Source organism: Notamacropus eugenii, chromosome 3 (assembly GCF_028372415.1).
Source record: "Notamacropus eugenii isolate mMacEug1 chromosome 3, mMacEug1.pri_v2, whole genome shotgun sequence".
Lineage (NCBI taxonomy): Eukaryota > Metazoa > Chordata > Mammalia > Diprotodontia > Macropodidae > Notamacropus > Notamacropus eugenii.
The window spans coordinates 91,894,341-91,914,038 of record NC_092874.1 but is presented as its reverse complement, the minus strand read 5'-3'; positions in this window follow the sequence as shown (position 1 = coordinate 91,914,038).

Genomic DNA, 19,698 nt, shown 5'->3' with positions numbered 1-19,698 from the left:
ATAATTCTGTCTCTCTTTATGTTATATTTAGATATTTTAGATTATAAATTAGATAGAAATAAATTATTATAATAAATAAATTCAATTAGCACAAATTAGGGCATATATGTATGTCTGTATATAAGCATATATACATGTACATAACTTTCATCAAACAATCATGTAGATACCTATCTTGGAAAGGATTTTCAAATCTAAGAAAGAAAATTCTCCACCTTTAATGAAAATGAAGAAATGAAAGCATATCCAGAATAGTTCAGTCTTTGTAGATGTGAATAATTCCTATTTACAAAAACAGTAACAAAACCAAAACTTCTCATTACCTGAATTCTTGGAATAATTATTTCATCATTTCAAGTACTTTTGAATTATGAAAAAAACAGCTGGAATGAACTTTGCCATCAATTACTGCAAGATGAAAGATTTTGCAAGCTTAAGATAAAAAGAATAACATGATTAAATTATGTTTTGATAAAATTGCATTGATTAGATTTTATTCTCTTAAAATTTTAAAGTACCACAGCTATCATTGGTGGAGTGAAGGGATTTCAAGGCTCCTAACTTGAAGTTAGGAGAATTGAGTTGTAATCCTGGTCCTGAAACTGAATTATGTAATCATTTCTAGGTCTCTTAAAAATCACAAAGCCTTCATTTGATGATCTGTACTAAAAGGAGAAAATACTTGCATTACTTTCCTGACAAGGATATGATAAAAAAAATTAAACTTTAAAGAAATATATACATGTGAGTTACGACAATTCTTGTTACTATTGATGGTTATACTTCATGTCTTTATTGAGTCAGTGTGAATATTGCCTCTCACCATGCAGAGAACTTCTATCAATGCATTTTTAACTTAAGTGGTTCTATTGTAAGACCCTCCCCTCAAGAAGTTATCCATGGAAAGTACTAGAGGTCTTGTTCTAGGCTCTTCTATCATTACTATCTTATAATTGCTGCTGAAAACATCATGCTAAAAAGCATGGGAGCAAGCAAACAGCCCCGTTTCATTCCATTAGTGACTGGGAAGGTGCAAGAGCATTGGCCACTATCCAAAACCCAGGCAAATATGCCATCATGAAATTGATGTACAATACTGATGAGCTTCTTTGGGAAGCCATATTTTCACATAATTTTCTATAACTCCTCATGACTAACAGTGTCAAAGACCTTGATCAGATCTACAAATGTGTGCAGACCTCTGTTCTGCTCCTGGCATTTCTCCTGGAGTTGTCAGGCAGCAAACACCATATTGACTGTTCCTCAGCCCATTCTGAAGCCACATAAGCTCTCAGGTATATGACCATCTTGCAACTGAAGGACAAGCCTATTAAAGAGGACTCCAGCAAGAATTTTGCCAGCAATGACTAAGAGAGAGAGATCCTCACAGTAACTGTTGCAGGACAATCTATTCCCTTTACTTTTATAGAGATGGACAATGGAGGCATCCTTGAATTCCTGGGGGATAACTTCCTGTTGTAATATAGCCTGGAAAATTTCAGTCAGCTTTTATATGAGCAATTGTACCCCTACCTTGTAAATCTCAGCTGGAATAGAATCAACACCAGGTGCTTTGCCACATGAAAGGAGCCTAATGGCCCTCAAAACCTCTTCTTCTGTTGCAAGTTCAGCTAAGGAGGGATTGATTTCCACCTTAGGTAAACAGTCAATGGCCTCAGCATTGATTGATGATGGTCTGTTGAGAACACTATGGAAGTATTAAACCCACCTCTGTAGCACCATGTCCTTATCACTAATCAATGTGGCTCCATCAGCACTGAGTAGTTGTGAGGCACCACAGGTTTTTGGTCCATAACTAGCTTTCAGGGAATTATAAAAGTGCTTTGGATTATTACTATCAGCATAAAACTGAATTTCATCTGCCTTCTTACTGAGCCAGGAATCCTGCATCTGTCTGAGCTTTGCTTTTGCTTTGCTTTTGATGGAATCAAATGCTGCCTTATTAGTGGAGGATGAACTGTGCTGCTGGCATGTAATGTGGAGTTTCAGTTTTTCGTTTAGCAGCTTCTGAATTTCCCCATCATTTTCATCAAATCAGTCTTGGTGTTTGTGAGTATTCTGAACCAGATGAACAAATGCAATGCTCTACATCAAATCTCTGAGAGCTGCCAACTTCTTTTCTGCTCCATTGTTGCCAACTATGTGTTGGCTCAACTTTCCCTCCAAGTTAGCAACAAACTGTTTACAATCAGTAAAGTGCTCTAATTTGTTGACATTGATTCTTCTGGTAATCATTTGCTTTGAGGGCAGCACTGTTGATGAATGAAAATATTTAGCTTGGAAAGGATAAATGTATGATAAGTCCAGCACTCTGCACCACACATTGCCTTTGTCACTCACATCTTGTCTGTCTCTTCTACTTACAATTACAGAGTCTATTAGATGCCAATGTTTGCTGCAAGGGTGCATCCATGAAGTTTTATTGTGTTTAGGTAAATGGAAAACAGTGTTGGGGATAATAAGGTCATGCAATGCAGAAGTCTTCAGCAGCAAATGACCATTGTTGTTGCTGTTTCCAACTCCATTCCTCCCTAAGACTCCCTGCCAAGTTTGGAAGTCTGAGTATATTCTAGCATTAAAGTCACCCAGAATTATAAGCTTGTCCTCTTTTGGCACATTGATGATAAGGGTCTCTAAGTCTTCATAAAGTTTTTCTTTGACCTCATCAGGGTTCAGCATGGTTAGAGCATAGGCACTGATGATGGTGGCATGGTGTTTTCCTGTGAGTGGCAATGGAATTGTCATGAGCCTGTCATTCACTCCTTTTGGCAGGCATACCAACTTGCTGACTAGATTAGTTTTCATTACAAAACCCATGCCATCTTCACAGTGCTCCCCTTCACTGCGCCCACTCCAGAAAAATATGTGTCCAGCTCCAACTTCAGTAAGGTGGTCTTCATTTGTCAACCTTCTTTCACTCAGGGCTGCTATTTGGATGTGATACTTGTTGAGTGATTAAGCTACACTTTGCTTATTAATTTTCAGTGACTTTCTTATATCTAGAATAAAGTTCAGACTTTACAGTTTTGCATTCAAAGTCTTCTACAAATAACTTCCCATCTGTATTTCCAGACTTCCTTGCATTACTCTCCTTCATGCACAATATATTCTAGCCAGACTGGCTTGCTTACTGTCTCTTGAACTCTACATCTATTGCTACATCTTTGCCACTTAAAATTCCTAGGTGATTGTACTTACGAAAAACCTTTCCTAATTCTCTCAGTTCTTTATGTTCTTTCCCACCAGAAGTTATTTTATATTTGTTTTAGTATGTAACTCTCAGTAGAGAGTAGGATCTTTGAGATCAGGGACAATTTCATTTTAGCCTTTGTATTTGTGATCCCTAACACAGTGACTGGCCATAATTTAGTCATTCCTCACACATATTTGATGTTTAATTAATATTTATTGAGCTGAATTGCTTGCCTAAACATATTGGGTGGTTATGGAGCTCCTTGAGGAGTCTATACAATATTCCCAGACTTGATACAATTTACAAAACTCATCATCTGCAGTGAATTCTTCTTTGCACTTTGTATAGAATGTTCAACAGTAGTGAATACCTTTCTATGGCATTTTAGCATTTATTAAGAGTTTACACCATTTGACAAACTGAGACTTGTTAAAGACCTTACCTTAAGAAGATCAAGGTCTCCCACTGCATCCAGAACTATCTTCAGTCATCATCTTGATCTATTTTTTACCACTTAACTAAGATGGTTCCTGAGGAGAAAGTGAGGTTGTTGACTTTGCATAACCTTCCCTAACCTTAATCCAACTCATTTGCATGTCATGGTATCACCTCCCTGTTGTCATGGTCCTCTTTAAGAACAAAGGATAAAACACAACCTCTTTGAGTAGGAAGAGGACCTGTCCCACTGGGGACCTAATTGGAACTGGCCAATTGGGCAACACAACTCCTTTCTTTTTTTTATCTTTTTTTTAAATTTTCTTTTCTGTTCTGTTCTCTGTCCGTATGTGGTATCATACCCTCATCTGTGGGTATTCTGCTCAAAGGAATATAAATTTAGAACTCTGAAGCTAATTTTTTTTCCTTTAGGACCATGCCTTAAATCCAAATAACTCTGACTCTCATTGATTGACCAACAATAGGTCCCAGGACAAGCCCCATTTAGTCATTGTTTGGGCCCTGATTGTCTCAGAGTGAATGTAAATAGCAATTGTTTCTGTTTTGGTCCGAAACCTGGAGAGTCTTCCCCTACCTTGCCTTAATCACTAAATGGGCCTGCCTCAGTCAAACTGAGACCTCTCATCATTGGATCCAGATTGCTCTGGAGAAGGAAGTGAGGCTGGTGACTTTGCCCAACCCTCCCTCATTTATAGCTAATTTACTTGCATGTCATGACATCACCTCTCTGATGTTATGGTTCTCTTTGAGAGCAAAGGACAAACAAGAGTTTGCTATGTTTCAGCTTCTCTGCTATGTGCAAGTAAGATACAAAAGAAAAGTAAAAACATGATCCATGCCTTCAAGCAGTTCATCTTTCAATGGGAAGGATAACATGCAAAGAATTACTTACACAGGAGGTATGTAAAGTAATAAGGTAATCTCAGAGGAAAGTTGCTAAGTTGGGGGGGTGGAAACATAGAAACATGAAAGTATCTCTTGAACAGGGGATTTGAGCTCAGTCTTGAAGAAAGTCAAGAATGGTAGGAGACAGTGGTGAATGAAAGCATCCCCCTTGAAAAGTTATGTATTCAGAACATTATGAAGGCAGTGTGAAGTAATTGTAGTCTGTGTGGAGGAGAGTAAATTTTTAAAGGATTCAAAAGGGAGGAAGGAGCAAGGTTATGGAGGGTTTCAAATGCCAAATGGAAGATTTTATATTTAATCCTGGAGAGAATGGGGAGTTTGTTGAGTTTTATATCTTTCTGTGTGTTGATAACTACTGTACTATCAAACAAAAATTTGTCTATTTAATCTGTTAGTGAAATTCATAAGATCTTAATATAGACATGTGAGACATATTGTTTGAGAAAACTCATTAAGGTTACATTTTTCAGTATTGAATCGAATAACTTTTATTTTCAATAAGCAGTAAGTAGAATGGGATCTTGTATTATTTGTACCATTTAGTCAATTGGGAGACTGGAATGATGGGATCTTATTTGTATGTACTGTTAGTTGAATGCTATAGTTTCTCTCATATTTTCATTAATTTGAACTTTGATATGTGTAAATGGATCATTTTTATAGTCTTTGAGAGTCTTTTTTTTTTTTTTAGTAATAATAGTGTCTGTGATTTTTCATCCTAATTGTTTGATAATTTGTTTGGTATCTTGAGAATCAAGTAATAATCTCAAGATTTTTCATACCTTCAGCATAGAGTTCCTCTATGTACACTTGATCTGGGTTAGCTCTCGACTGATTCCTGTCATTTTCTTCTTTAGGTAAATTTCATTTTTTTTTCATTTTTCATATTGGTTGATGAAATATTAGAGTTCAAATGCAAGCATTCAACTGATGAAGTTAAAAGTTTGTTATAGGAATGCTATTCCATTTTGTATATGAATTTGGCCTGTCTTTCATTTTAAACTTTAAATATTTTGGTGACAGTCTCATGTAGTTAGGCCACCACAAGCTTTCTGCAAGTTCATTGCTTCATTCAATGCTTCAAACTATTTTATAGGCTAATGCTGCTCCTAATTCTTTATAACCCTCTTCCGCAGGATTGTGCAAATGAGTTTAGATTCTAAATTAGAATTGTCATTCTGCTTATACGTTTGTCTATATGCCAAGACAATCAAGGTTCTACCATCTACAATGAAACCATCTCTTCTATGTCTTTGCAAGGATACTGCGGAATCCTTTCCTTCTGCATATAAAGATCAAAAATCTTTCACAGCTTAGTAAATCATTTCCAATGTAAATACCAAAGCAATTAATAACCTAGCAGCTAATATCCTAGGGATCTATGAATATAAATAATAAATTTGTTGGATTAGATTAGATAGGGATAGATTAGTTAGACTGTTCTTTAAGTACTTATTTAGATACCAAACATCCTCCAAATTATTTTATTCAAGAAGCCTTGGTACAAAAATATTCCAATAAAGCTATTCCAATGATATTGACTCTGAGAGCCCAGAGTCACCTGTTAGCTATGATGAGACATAGAGACTGAGTATTAGCAGTAGTAATAATAACTTACACTTAATAGCACTTTACATGCATTACCTCTCAAGCATTTATCATACATTATTTCAAAGTTATGAAGCATTAGCAAACATTATCTCTTATGCACTTACCATGTATTATTTGGTAGCTAAGTTATTTGTATATGTGCATACCCCCACTAGAGTAAAAACCTTCAATGGCTCCCCATTGTCTGTAGGATAAAGTCCAAATCCCATAGCTTTCAGTTTAAGGCCTTCTAAAACCTGGCCCCAATCCACATTTACAAAGACCATGACTTACCTAAACTCTATACCTCCCTTAGCTTTTATCACAATGCTTTGTGTACAGTGGACACCTACTTAATATTTATTGAATTATTTCATTTGATTCCCACAATAAACTTTATGAGTTAGGGTAAGTGATGTTATCCTCATTTTAAATGACTAAATTAAGACTTACAGACATTAGGAGACTTGACAAAGTTAAATAAGTAATGGAAGAAGATCACAAAGAAACTTTAGACCTTCTAATTCCAACTGTACTCCTTTTCCTAGTATTATAAATTTTTTTAAGGTAACAGAAAATAAGAAGGGAAACATCTGATTATGAGATGGGGGGTAAGGGAATATATTAAATTATTCCCAACACAGGAAGGAAGGAAACAAGCAAATTTTAAGCACCTACTATCTGCTAGGAACTGTGCTAAGCACTCCACAAATATTAATCTCAACTGATCCTCACAACAATCCTTGGGGGTTATAGTCTCATTTTTACAGCTGAGGAAACTGAGACACACAAAGGTTAAATGACTTTTAGTGTTTGAAGCCAAATTTGAATTCAAGTCTTTTTTTTTTTTTTTTTTTTTACTATTAGGCCTAGTGTTCTATCCAAAATATGTAGAGAACTCACATAAATACATGACCAAGAGCAATTTTGAAACTGATAAGTGATTAAAGCTCATAAACAAACAGTTCTCAAAAGAATTGCAATCTATTAATCATGTGAAAGAATACTTTAAATCAGAAAAATGCTAATCCAAATGACTATGTGATTTTACATCATGCCTATCAGTTTGGAAAGGAAGTCCAAAGATGAAAATAGTCATTGTTGGAAAGCTTGGGGAAGGATTATTGTAGACATCTTTTGTTAAGGGAGTTATAACTTGGGTTAGACATTCTGTAAAGCAATTGGAATTAGACCAAGAAAGTGATTCAAATGTCTGTATCCTTTAACCCAGGAATCTCATTCTTAGATGTATACAACATGGAGACTAGAGAAAAAAATAAAGGGTACGTATACATGAAAGTGTCCATAGCAGCAGTTTTTTTGAAGCAAAAATATGGAAAGGAAGATTAGATTTCTATCAGTCAAGGAATGGAAAACAGATTATAGCATGTGATGTAATAGAATATTCTTCAGATAAGAATATAGTACAGTAAAATGAGTATTGATTTTGGAGTCTAAGTATCTGGATTCAAATCTTGACTTTGACAAGCAATACTGCCAGTATAAACTTGGGAAATGGTCTCTTGACCTCAATTTCTTTATTTTTAAAACAATTAGTGGGGTGGTTTCTGAGAATATGGTGGAGTAGGTCAGAAAACTTTCGGGTCTCCAAATTTTCTTCACAGCAAAAGACAGAACATCACCTCAGAGCAGCAGAACTAAAAGCAGGGTAAAGCAGTTGTCTTTCTAAGACAATTTGAGAAGGCCCCAGGAGAGATATAACTTCCAGGGCAAGTGAGGAGAGCTATGGTAAATAGGGTGAGAAAGCTAGTAAAGGAAACTAGGAAAGAGGAAAATACACAGAGAGAAAATGTAGCTTAGAATGTGGATGGGAGGGGAGTGGAACCAAGATGGTGGAGTGAGAACAACTATTCACCTAAGCTCTTAGACAAACTCCCTCAGATACCTCTCAAAAGAGAATCTGACCAAATTTTGGAGGTGCAGAATCCAACAGGACACAGACTGTGGCAGTTTAACAAACCAGGACAGACTGGAAGATCGACAGGAAGGATCTGTTCCATGGAAGTGGAGGAGCATACATCACACAACCTCCCTGCCAGAGCAGGACCAAGCAGGAAAGCCCTGGGGTGATCTGAGGAGGCAGTAGCATGGCAGGATAGCAGCTCAGAGTGAGAGTCAAGTGGAGGCAAATGAGTGAGAGCCATGGAAGGAGGCCCAGAGATCTGCAGCAGCTGTACCTGAGACTTTCAGCCTACAGATTAAATATCTGTAAGCCACCTACTTGAACTTCCAGAAGCCAAAATGGCAGAGTGATCTGTAAATGCTCTCTCACGCTCCCCTTGTTGACCTTGAAAGAACCATAAAATATTTGCCCAGAAAAATCCTGTATCAATGGGATCAGCAGAAGGGGCAAACACTCTCATAACACCTGAGGCTAGGAAAATCTCTAAGGAATATTCCTCTTACTGTAGTGGAGGACCAGAGCCCCAGGGGGATGGAGCTTTGCAACCAACACCAGGACCCAGGTGCCTCAGTGCTCCAGGGGAAATGGGAAGACACTAGAGAAACCTGAGATAACCAAGCCCTGAGCTTGCCTTTCCTCAAGCTTAGCTGAGGAAATCTCCCATGACCAGACCACCCCTCCCCTGCACTTAACAGGCTAGCTCCAGGGCTAATACAGGGAAACACAAACAGAATTCACCTTTGCTTTCTCACACCAGCCAGCTTAATGCCAGGTTCTTTAGCATCTAGGTGAAAGAACCAGAGGCCATAACACACAAAGCCTCATGAGCAAGAAGCAAAGGAAGAAGAAAAAGACCATAGAATCTTGCTATGGAGACAAAGACCAAAACCCAAATACCAAAGAGGTCAGTATTGAGAATATGCTCCAATCTGAAACTTCAGAAGGAACTATGAACTGCTTGCATGCACAAAGAGCACCCAGGGAAGAGCTGAAGAAGGAAATAAGAAGGAAAAATGGCCAATGATTTTAAAAATATGAAAAAAGAATTCATGGAAGAGAACAGTGCCTTAAAAAGGAAAATTGAACAAATAGAAAAGGATGCACAAAACCTAACCGGGAAAATAGGTCAAATGGAAAATGAAGCACAAAACCTAACTGGAGAAAATGCTTCCTTAGAAGGAATAATTGGACAGATGAAAAAGGAGATGCAAAAGTTAGCTGAAGAAAGCAATCTGATAAAAATTAGAATTGGGAAAGTAGAAGCTAATGATTCTATGAGACATCAAGAATTGGTCAAACAAAATCTAAAGAATGAAAAGATAGAAGGAAACGAAAAATATCTAATTGGAAAAACAACTGATGTGGAAAATAGATCCAGGAGACAAAATTTAAGAATTCTTGGCCTATCAGAAAGCCATGATGATAAGAAGAGTCTGGACAATACCTTCCAAGAAATTATCAAGGAAAACTGCCCAGATGTGCTAGATCCATAGGGCAAAATAGTTATCAAAACAATTCAGTGTTCACCTCCCAAAAGGGATCCCAAACTAACAACAACAAGAAATATTGTTTCCAAGTTCCAGAACCATCAATGAAGGAGAAAATACTATAGATAGTTAGAAAGAAACCATTCAGATATTGAGGAGCTACAGTCAAGATCACACAGGACCTTGCAGCTTTTACATTAAAAGATCAAAGCAATTGAAATATGATATTCTGCAAGGCAAAAGAGCATGGACTACAACCAAAGATCAATTACCCAGCAAAGTTCAGCATAACATTTCAGGCAAGGATATGGACATTCAATGAAATAAGGGATTTTCAGACCTTCCTGACAAAAAGACCAGAACTCAAAGAAAAACTTGATCTTCAAATGCAGGTCTCAAGAGAGGCATAAAAAGGTAAACAAGGGAAAAGAAAAACTTGTTACTCAATTTCGGCAAAATATTTACCTCCCTATAAGGGAAGAAGTTACTTGTTAATCTAGAGAATTATATATCTTTTATGAAATATAAAAGAAATGTATGTAAATAGAAGGAGTGAGTATAAATTAAAAGATATGATGATAAAAATATGTGTTAAGGGTTCAAAGGGATTATAGCAGGAGATATGAAAAAGAGGTAGCAGCAAATGATAAATTACATGAAGGAAGAAGTACAAAATTATATTAAAGTAGAGGGAAAGAGGGGAGGGAGATGAGAATTGTTTGAGAGATACTCTCATCTTATTTGGTTCAGGGAGGGAACAATAAACTTAATTAAGTACATAAATCTAAGTAGGTCTGGAGGTAGTAGGAGGGGAAGGGGGAAAGAAAGAGGAAGGGAGGCTAAAAGAGAGGAAAGAAGTAGTAAGGATAAAGAACAGTAAAAAGGAGGGGGCTGAAAGAAGGAAGGGAAGACTGAGGGAGGTAGTGGTAAAAATTAAAACTCCATTGTGGAGAGGAAGGGAGAACTAAAAGCACAAACAGTGGGAAAGAGGATGGAGGGAAAGACAGAAATAATAATCAAAACTGTGAATGTGAATGGGATGAATTCTCCCATTAAATGGAGATAGATAGCAGAATGGATTAAAAGCCATAATCCAACAATATTTTGTTTACAAGAAACACATTTGAAATGGGAAGATACACACAGGGTAAATGTAAAAGGTTAGAGCAGAATATATTGTGCTTCAGTTCTTGTAAGAAAAGCAGGGATAGCAATCCTAATCTCAAAAAAAGCAAAAGCAGAAATAGATCGAATCGAAAGAGATGAAGAAGGAAACTACATCCTGCTAAAAGGCACCATAGAAAATGAAGCAATATCATTACTAAACATATATGATCCAAGTGGTAATACCATCCAGATTCTTAGAGGAGAAGTTAATGGAGGTACAGGAAGAAATAGAAAGCAAAACTATACTAGTGGGGGACATCAACCTCCCCCTCTCTCAACTTGATAAATCTAACCTTAAAATAAACAAGAAAGAAGTTAAGGAGGTGAATAAAACTCTGGATAAGGTAGATATGATAGATCTCTGGAGAAAACTGAATGAGAACAGAAAGGAATATACCTTTTTCTCAGCAGTACATGGCACATACACAAAAACTGACCACATACTAGGGTATAAAAACTTCACAATCTAGTGCAGAAAGGCAGAGTTACTCAATGCATCCTTCTCAGATCATAATGCAATAAAAATCATATATAATAAAAGGCCATGGAAAGATAGACCAAAAATTATTTGAAAACTAAATAATCTAATCGTAAAGAAGGAGTAGGTTAAACAACAAATCATAGGAACAATCAACAACTTCATTCAAGAAAACGACAATAATTAAACAACCTACCAAATCTTATGGGACACTATAAAAAGAGTTCTTAGGGGAAGTTTTATATCTTTTAATGCCTACACGAATAAAATGGAGAAAGAGGAGATCAATAAATTGGGCATGCAGCTGAAAAAACTCAAAAAAGAACAAACTGAAAATCTTCAAGTAAATCTCGAAGTATAAATGTTGAAAACCAAAGGAGAGATTAGTAAAATTGAAATTAAGAGAGCTATTGAAGTAATAAATAAAACAGAGTTGGTTTTATGAAAAAATCAATAAAATTGATAAACATTGGGTCAATGGGATTAAAAAAAAGAAGAAGAAAACCAAATTACCAATATCAAAGATGAAAGGAGTGAATTCACCCCCAATAAGGAGGAAATTAAAACAATAATTAGAAATTACTCTTTATGCCCATAAATTCGACAGTCTAAATGAAATGAATGATTATTTTAAAAAATATAAATTGCCCAGATTAACAGAAGAGGAAGTTGAATACTTCAACAACCCCATCTCAGGAAAAGAAATTGAAAAAGCCATTAATGAATTCCCTCCAGAGAGTTCTCCAGGGCCAGATGGATTTACAAATGAATTCTATCAAACATTTAAAGAACAGTTAACTCTAATACTATAGAGACTATTTGGGAAAACTGGGGAAGAAGTCTTCCCAAATTATTTTTATGGTACAAATTGGTTATGGTTTTGATACCTAAACCAGGAAGAGACAAAACAGAGAAAGAAAATTACAGACCAATTTCTCTAATGACTATAGATGCAAAAATTTTAAATAAGATTTTAGCAAAAAGAATACAGCAAGTTATCATGAGAATAATATAATATGATCAGGTAGGATTCATACCAGGAATGCAGGACTGGTTCAGTATTAGAAAAACAATTAGCCTTATTGATCATATCAACAACAAACCTAACAGAAACCATATGATTATTTCAACAGATGCAGAAAAAGCTTTTGACAAAATATAACGCCCATTCCTATTAAAAACACTAGAGAGCATAAGAATAAAGGGAACTTTCTCTAAAATAATAAGCAGTATCTACTTAAAACCTTCAGCAAGCATTATGTGCAGTGGAGATAAGCTAGATGCATTTCCAATAAGATCAGGGGTGAAACAAGGATGTCCATTATCACTATTGTTATTCAATATGGTACTAACATGTTAGCTGTACCAATTCAAGAAGATAAAGAAATAGAAGGGATTAGAATAGGCAAAGAAGAAACTAAGTTTTCACTCTTTGCATAAGATATGATGATATACTTAGAGAATCCCAGAGATTCAAGTAAAAAACTACATGAGATAATAAGCAACTGTGGTAAAGTTGGAGGTTACAAAATAAACCCACAAAAATCTTTTGCATTTCTATATATTACTAACAAAATTGAACAGTAAGAGATAGAAAGAGAAATCCCATTTAAAGCTAGGGTAGACACTACAAAATATTTGGGAGTCTACCTGCCAAAGATATCCAGGGACTATATGAACACAGATATAAGCCCTTTTCCCCACAAATAAAGTCAGATCTAAGTAATTGGAAAAACATCAGTTGCTCATGGGTAGGCTGAGCCAATATAATAAAAATGACAATTCTACCTAAAGTAATTTACTTATTTAGTGCCATTCCAATCAGACTATCTGATAACTATTTTCTAGAGCTGGAAAAAAAAAATATCAAAATTCATCTGGAAGAGCAAAAGTTCCAGAATATCAAGGGGACTAAAGAAAAGAAATGCTAGGGAAGGTGGCCTAGCGCTACCAGATCTCAAATTTTATTACAAAGCAGGAGTTATCAAAACCACTTGGTACTGGCTAAGAAACAGAAGGGTAGACAAGTGGAATATGCTAGGTACACAGTGGAAAATGAATATAGCAATCTACTATTTGATAAACCCAAGGACCCCAGCTTCTGGGATAAGAACTCACTGTTCGTCAAAAATTACTAGAAAACTGGATAAATATGTGGTGGAAACTAGGCATAGACCAATGCCTGGCACTGTACACGAGAATAAAGTCCAAATGGATACATGATCTAGGTATAAAGATTGATGCTTTAAGCAAATTAGTGGAGCACAAAATAGTGTATTTTTCAGATTTATCTGGAAGGGAAGAATTTGTGACTAAAGAAAAGGCAGAAACCATTATGAAGTGCAAAATGGATAATTTTGATTACATTAAACTGAAAAGCTTTTGCACTGTCAAATCCAAAGCAACCAAGATTAGGAGGGAAGCAGAAAACTGGAAAAGAATTTTTTACAACTAGTGTCTGCGATAAAGGCCTCATTTCTAAAATATATAGAGAGCTGAGTCAAATATACAAGAATACAAGTCATTTTCCAATTGATAAATGGTCAAAGGATATGAAAGGGCAGTTTTCAGAGGAAGAAATTAAAGATATCTATAGTCATATGAAGAAATGCTCTAAAGCAGTATTGATTAGAGAGATACCACATCACACTTATCAGACTTGCTAGTATGACAGGACAGGAGTTTGATAGGTGTTGGAGAAGATGTGGGAGAGTTGAAACACTAATTAACTGTTGCTGAAGCTGTGGGCTGATTCCACCATTGTGGAGAATGGTTTGGAACTATGCCCAAGGGACTACAAAAATGTACATATCCTTTGACCCAGCAGTACCGCTTCTAGGGCTATATCCCCAAGAGACCAAAAAAATGGGAAAGGGTCCCACATGTACAAAAATATTTATAGCAACTCTCTTTCTGGTGGCCAAAAACTGGAAATCAAGAGGATACCCATTAATTGGGGAGTGACTGAACAAATTATGGTATATGAATGTAATGGAATGCTATTGCACTATAAGAAATGATGAGCAAGAAGACTTCAGAGAGGCCTGGAAAGACTTATATGATCTGATGCTGAGCAAAAGGAGCAGAACCAGGAGAACTTTATACACAGCAATAACCACAGTGTGTGAGGATTTTTTTCTGGTAGACTTAGAACTTCATTGCAATGCAAGGAATTAAAAAATTCCCAATGATCTTTTAAGGTATAATGCCTTCCACATCCAGAGAAAGAACAATGGACTTCTATCACAGATTGTAGCAGATCATTTCCTTTTGTATTACTTTTTGGTTTGTTATATGTTTTGTCCCATTCATTTTAATTCTTCTATGCAACATGACTGTGATAAAAATGTATTTGTTAGGAACATATGGGTAGAACCTATATAAAATTGTATGCCATCTCATGAAGGTAAAGGAGAGGAGAGGAGGGAGGGGGAGGGAAGGAAAGAAAAAAATCTAGGTTGTATGGTAGTGATTGTGGAACACTGAAAATAAATAAATAATTTTTTTTTTTAAAGAGTATGAATGGGAGAAATTTGCCCATAAATTAGAAATGAATGTCAGATTTAAATTTTGAATTCAAAAATATGTTGCTATGAAGAAACATAAGAATGAGAGATGCACACAAAAATAAGATAAAGGGCAAGAGCAGAATTCCTTACATAAAAAAAGCAAAGATAGTAAACATGATCTCAGCAAAGTTAAAGTTAAAATAGATTTAATCAAAAGTGAAAAATAGAGAAACTATACTCTTTGTCAACAATAGCATTCAGTATAGCTTTAGGCCATCTAAAATATCTAGAGAGTATAAAATACCTGCCAAAATAGACACAGGAAGTATATGAACAGAAACATAAAACATTTGCAAGAGAAATAAACTCAGATATAATAATTGAAGTAATATTTATTATTTATGGGTAGGTAAAGCAAATATTTTTTTAAATGAATATTTTATCTAAGTAAAATATTCAATGTCACCATAATTGAATTACTAAAAAAATTATTTTACTGAGTCAGAAAAAATAATGAAAAATTTCATTTGGAAGGACAAAAGGGAAGGAACTTCAAAGAAATCAGAGAAACAAATATGTCAAGTAAGTAGATTTAGCAGTATCAGATATAAAATATATATCTTAAGGAAGAACACTGTTGAAGTATAAAATGGATAATTTCTATTTTTTTAACTTAAAATGTTCTTATATGAATAAAATCTATATAGCCAAGAATAGAAGGAATGCAGAATATTGGAGTAAAACTTTCATAGACAATCTCTCAGGATGTGATTGCATTAGAATACTGCTGTGGTATAGGTAATGAGGAACTGGCTGATTTAGAAAAACAGGGAAAGACTCAAACCTATGAAGGAAGTTGCTATCCATCCTCACAGAAACAGATGACAGGTGGAAATCAACATATGGTCTTACATAAATGTGTATATATGTATATGTTCATAGATATCTATGTATATATGTGTGTGTGTTGTATGTATATATGTATATATCCATGCTTAATTTTAGTGTATATATGTATATGCACACATATATGTACACATATATGTATACATATGTGTGTTTATCCATGCTTAATCTTGGCTTTCTTTAGAGTGGGTGGGAGGAAGAAGGGGAAAAAAATAAGTAAAAAGTACACAGAAGAGAACAAAAGAAGAATATAAAGAAGGAAAGAAAAGCCAGGCAGCTTTGAAAACAATCTGTACCATTTATTATATAGGTTTCCATGAAATGGAAATGCATTGTTTCATATTGCATTAACTATTTGATTCCAACCCAAATGCTTTTTAGACTTCATTGACAACCCTCCTGGATACTACCTTAGGACCAAGAAATAATCTTCTTAATTCTTATCCTGCTTTATGGGCAGGAATCACATATTTAGTTTGATTATGAGGTTAATTCCTCCATAATGCTTGATGCTTCATATCCTGTGTTGGCAACGTGAAGCTTTGGTAAAGTTAAACGCTCCTATGGGTTCAGCTTTCAACTTATGTGGATCAGGGGCAGCTAGGTGGTACAGTGGATAAAGCACCAGTGCAGGACTCAGGACGACCTGAGTTCAAATCTCACCTCAGACACTTGACACTCAATAGCCATGTGACCTTGGGCAAGTCACTTAACCCTGATTGCCTCATCATGAGTCATTTCCAATCATCCTGATGAATATCTGGTCACTGGATTCAGATGACTCTGGAGGAGAAGTGAGAGTGGTGACCTACACAGCCCTCCCTCACTCAAAACAAAGTCAAGTGCAAGTCATGTCATCATTTCTCTGATGGCATGGTCTTCTTCAGCAATGAAGGACGAACACATACCCTTATATGCATCACTCCTAAATCATAACAGTAGTAGTAGTAGCATCAGAAGCAAAATAGTAGTGTAGTAGTAGTACTAGTAGTAGTAGTACTACCACCACCATCACCATAGTTTTATGTAGGTCTGTGGAATCCCAAATTGTCCAATCTGCAAGAAACACCCCTGAGGCACAGCTCCAAGCCAACAGCACTTTATTAAAGGGTCTCCTTCAATGAAGTGGAACCCAGATCTTTCTCATGATTTGAGGTGCCTTCTTTCCCCAAGGCCTTACTTTTTTAGGTTTTGATACCCAAACTTATAAAAGAGGCATGATAAATTGGAAAATCTTATTGGTTAGTAGACCTTGATTTTGACTCTTTGGGAGATCCAGAAATGATGAATCATCAAGAAGGGCAAGGCAAGGGTCATCTCCTCTGACTAAATGGTCATAAGATGGTCAAGGTAATAGTCATTGCTGGTGGTGACTAAGTGGTCTTAAGATAGTCACCTACTCATGTTGGATAGCAGAGGCACAAGAACAAATTAGGGAATTTTCCATATTATGCCAAAGTTTCTTGCCCATGCTAGGCTTGGGCATGGAATTTGTGCAAAACAGGATGGAGAGATTTTTGTCAGCATTTTTGTGGTTGCACAAGTAAGCTTCATAACTGGTAAACAAGTGGTGAGCATTGGATTAAAGTTTGAGGTTTACTAGAAGAATCTATCTTATTCAATTATCCCTATATGATTTAGATAAAATATATATTAATACATGTATATTCCTGTACTATTGTTAGATAACTGACTAAACGAACCTCTTATTGTATCATACTGAACATGATTAATATTGATTGGAATGGAGTAGGGGTCCAAATGAATTATTTCTCACAGAGCTTTAGATTTTCCAATTTGAGTCTCATAACAACCCTAGGAAGTAGGTGCTGTTCTTATCCCATTTTATGGATGAGGACTGACACTCAGAGACATTAAGTGATTTGTCCAAGGTCAATCAACTAGAAATTGCTTCAAACAGTATTTGAACTCTCCTAGTACTGTATCCATTTTGCCAACTACACAACTATAGATCCAACCTTTATTTCTCTCCTGAGTTTCAGCCCTTCATCTCTACTTTGGTGGATGGCCCTCTGTGACTTTCCTTTAAGCATATCAAACTGAACCTGTGATAAAAAAAGCCTGTCTTTCCCCTACAGCCTCCTTTTCTTTATAACTTACCTTTTTCAGCATCATCATCCATTTAGACACCCAGCACTTTCCCCTTTCCCTGCCACTCCACGTAGATCAGTTAAAGGGTCTTATCACTTCTTCTCCCATAACATATCAGCCCTATTGTTTCTATTCATATCTCCACAACCCCCTACTCAATTCAGTCCCTTATCACTTTTTACTGCAATAGTCAAATAATTGGTTTCCATATCTCAAATCTCTCTATTATCCAATCCATCCTTCACACAGCTGCAAAAAACAATCTTCTGAAAGCACACATCTCCTGCTAAAGAAGCTTCAATGGCTGTCTCTAGGATTAAAAAGAAAACTATTTTTTAAGGCATTTTAAGCCTTTAATAATATGGCTCCAACCTATCTTTCTACACTTTTCATTCTAGCCAAAGAGGGTTTCTTGCTTATTTTCCATATGTGACAATCCATTTCCTGTCTTTGCAGTCTCTCCTTTATGCCTGGAATATTCTCCCTGTTCACCTCTACCTCTTGGAATCCCTACTCCTATTCAAGGCTCAGTTCAATCGCCACCTGCTTTCCCACCCCAAATTACATTGTATACATTTTATATATACTTATCTGTGTAAATGTAAGTTTCCTATGTAGAAAACAACAACTTGAAGAGTGAGACTCATTTTATATCTCCTTTTTCATTACCAATGCCTCGTACAAGGGTGATTAGAAAATGCTCATTGGATTTAATTCAATTCAAACTACAAAATTCTGACCAAATACCATTGTCAGATGTGGGTGCAGCTTCTTGAAATTTCACGATTAGTCATGTATTATTGGGTTCCTTATTAAAAATGTACAATCCCAAGGGAGAGGGAAAATGTTAAAGTGTATCATTCATTTCCACCTTAGTGATAATGATCTTTTCTAATCTTTTCCTAAGAGCAGGTTTTTGAAAGCTAGGTGGTGCTCTAGGGAGGGGAAAAAGGGTAAACCAAAGGCTGGCTAGGTTTGCTAGGGACATACTTTATTGATTTCACAATGTTTACTAAAGCAAGAGCTAACTGCAAGAAAATGACTTTTTGTTTTGATCTTTCAGCTTTATAATGGACTACAATAGTTATTTTATAAAATCTAAGTGCAAGGATTAAAAAGTAAGGAAAAGTAAGAAAACAATTGTAGGAGATCCCTGACTTACTGCTAAGCCGATAATCTTCTACCATACAAATGAATTAACTATACTATTTATGGGATTTCCCAGGACAGATTCTTTTCTTTCCTCTTCCCCCACCAGTACTGATATATTAGTAATTATTGTTGATTACTCTGAATATAATTCCCATTTAATAGCATATCTCTTTTTTAGTAGTTGGTTGTTGGGGTTCACTGGAAAACTTATTGATATAGATTGTTATTCAGCAATAACAAACGTTAATGTGCCACAGAGAAACATGAGGGCATAGCAAATCACTTTTCCAACATCATCATATTGCTATGAGAGCATCAGATGACAATCCTCACCCAGTTCTGTTCTATTAATAATGCTTTATCTTCCTTCCAGTGTCCCTGACTATGTCATCACTCGTGGAGACAGTCACTCTGTCTTTGGCTTTCCCATGCATTTGTCTGACCTCTACAGCATTAAAGCATCACATAGTGTGGGTATGATGTGGTATTCAATGAATGGCCTCAGATTTACTGAAATCTAAGGCAATAGTACATGGCAAGCTATTTTCTGGGTCCTTGATTTTGAACTTTTGGAAAAGAGAAGGCATGCAGAAATTATGTTAAAACTATGTCTACATGTGCAAAATAAGGTAGAAAACCCAAAATTTTCCTAATAATGAATCCATCCAGTTTCACTCTTAACTTCTCTTTGACCCTACATACAAATCATTTTGTACCACTCATCTGGAAACTTGAGAAAAAGGTGGATTTCTGCAATCAGTTCTGTAAGTAACTGACTTTGCTTTCGTGTATGTCTA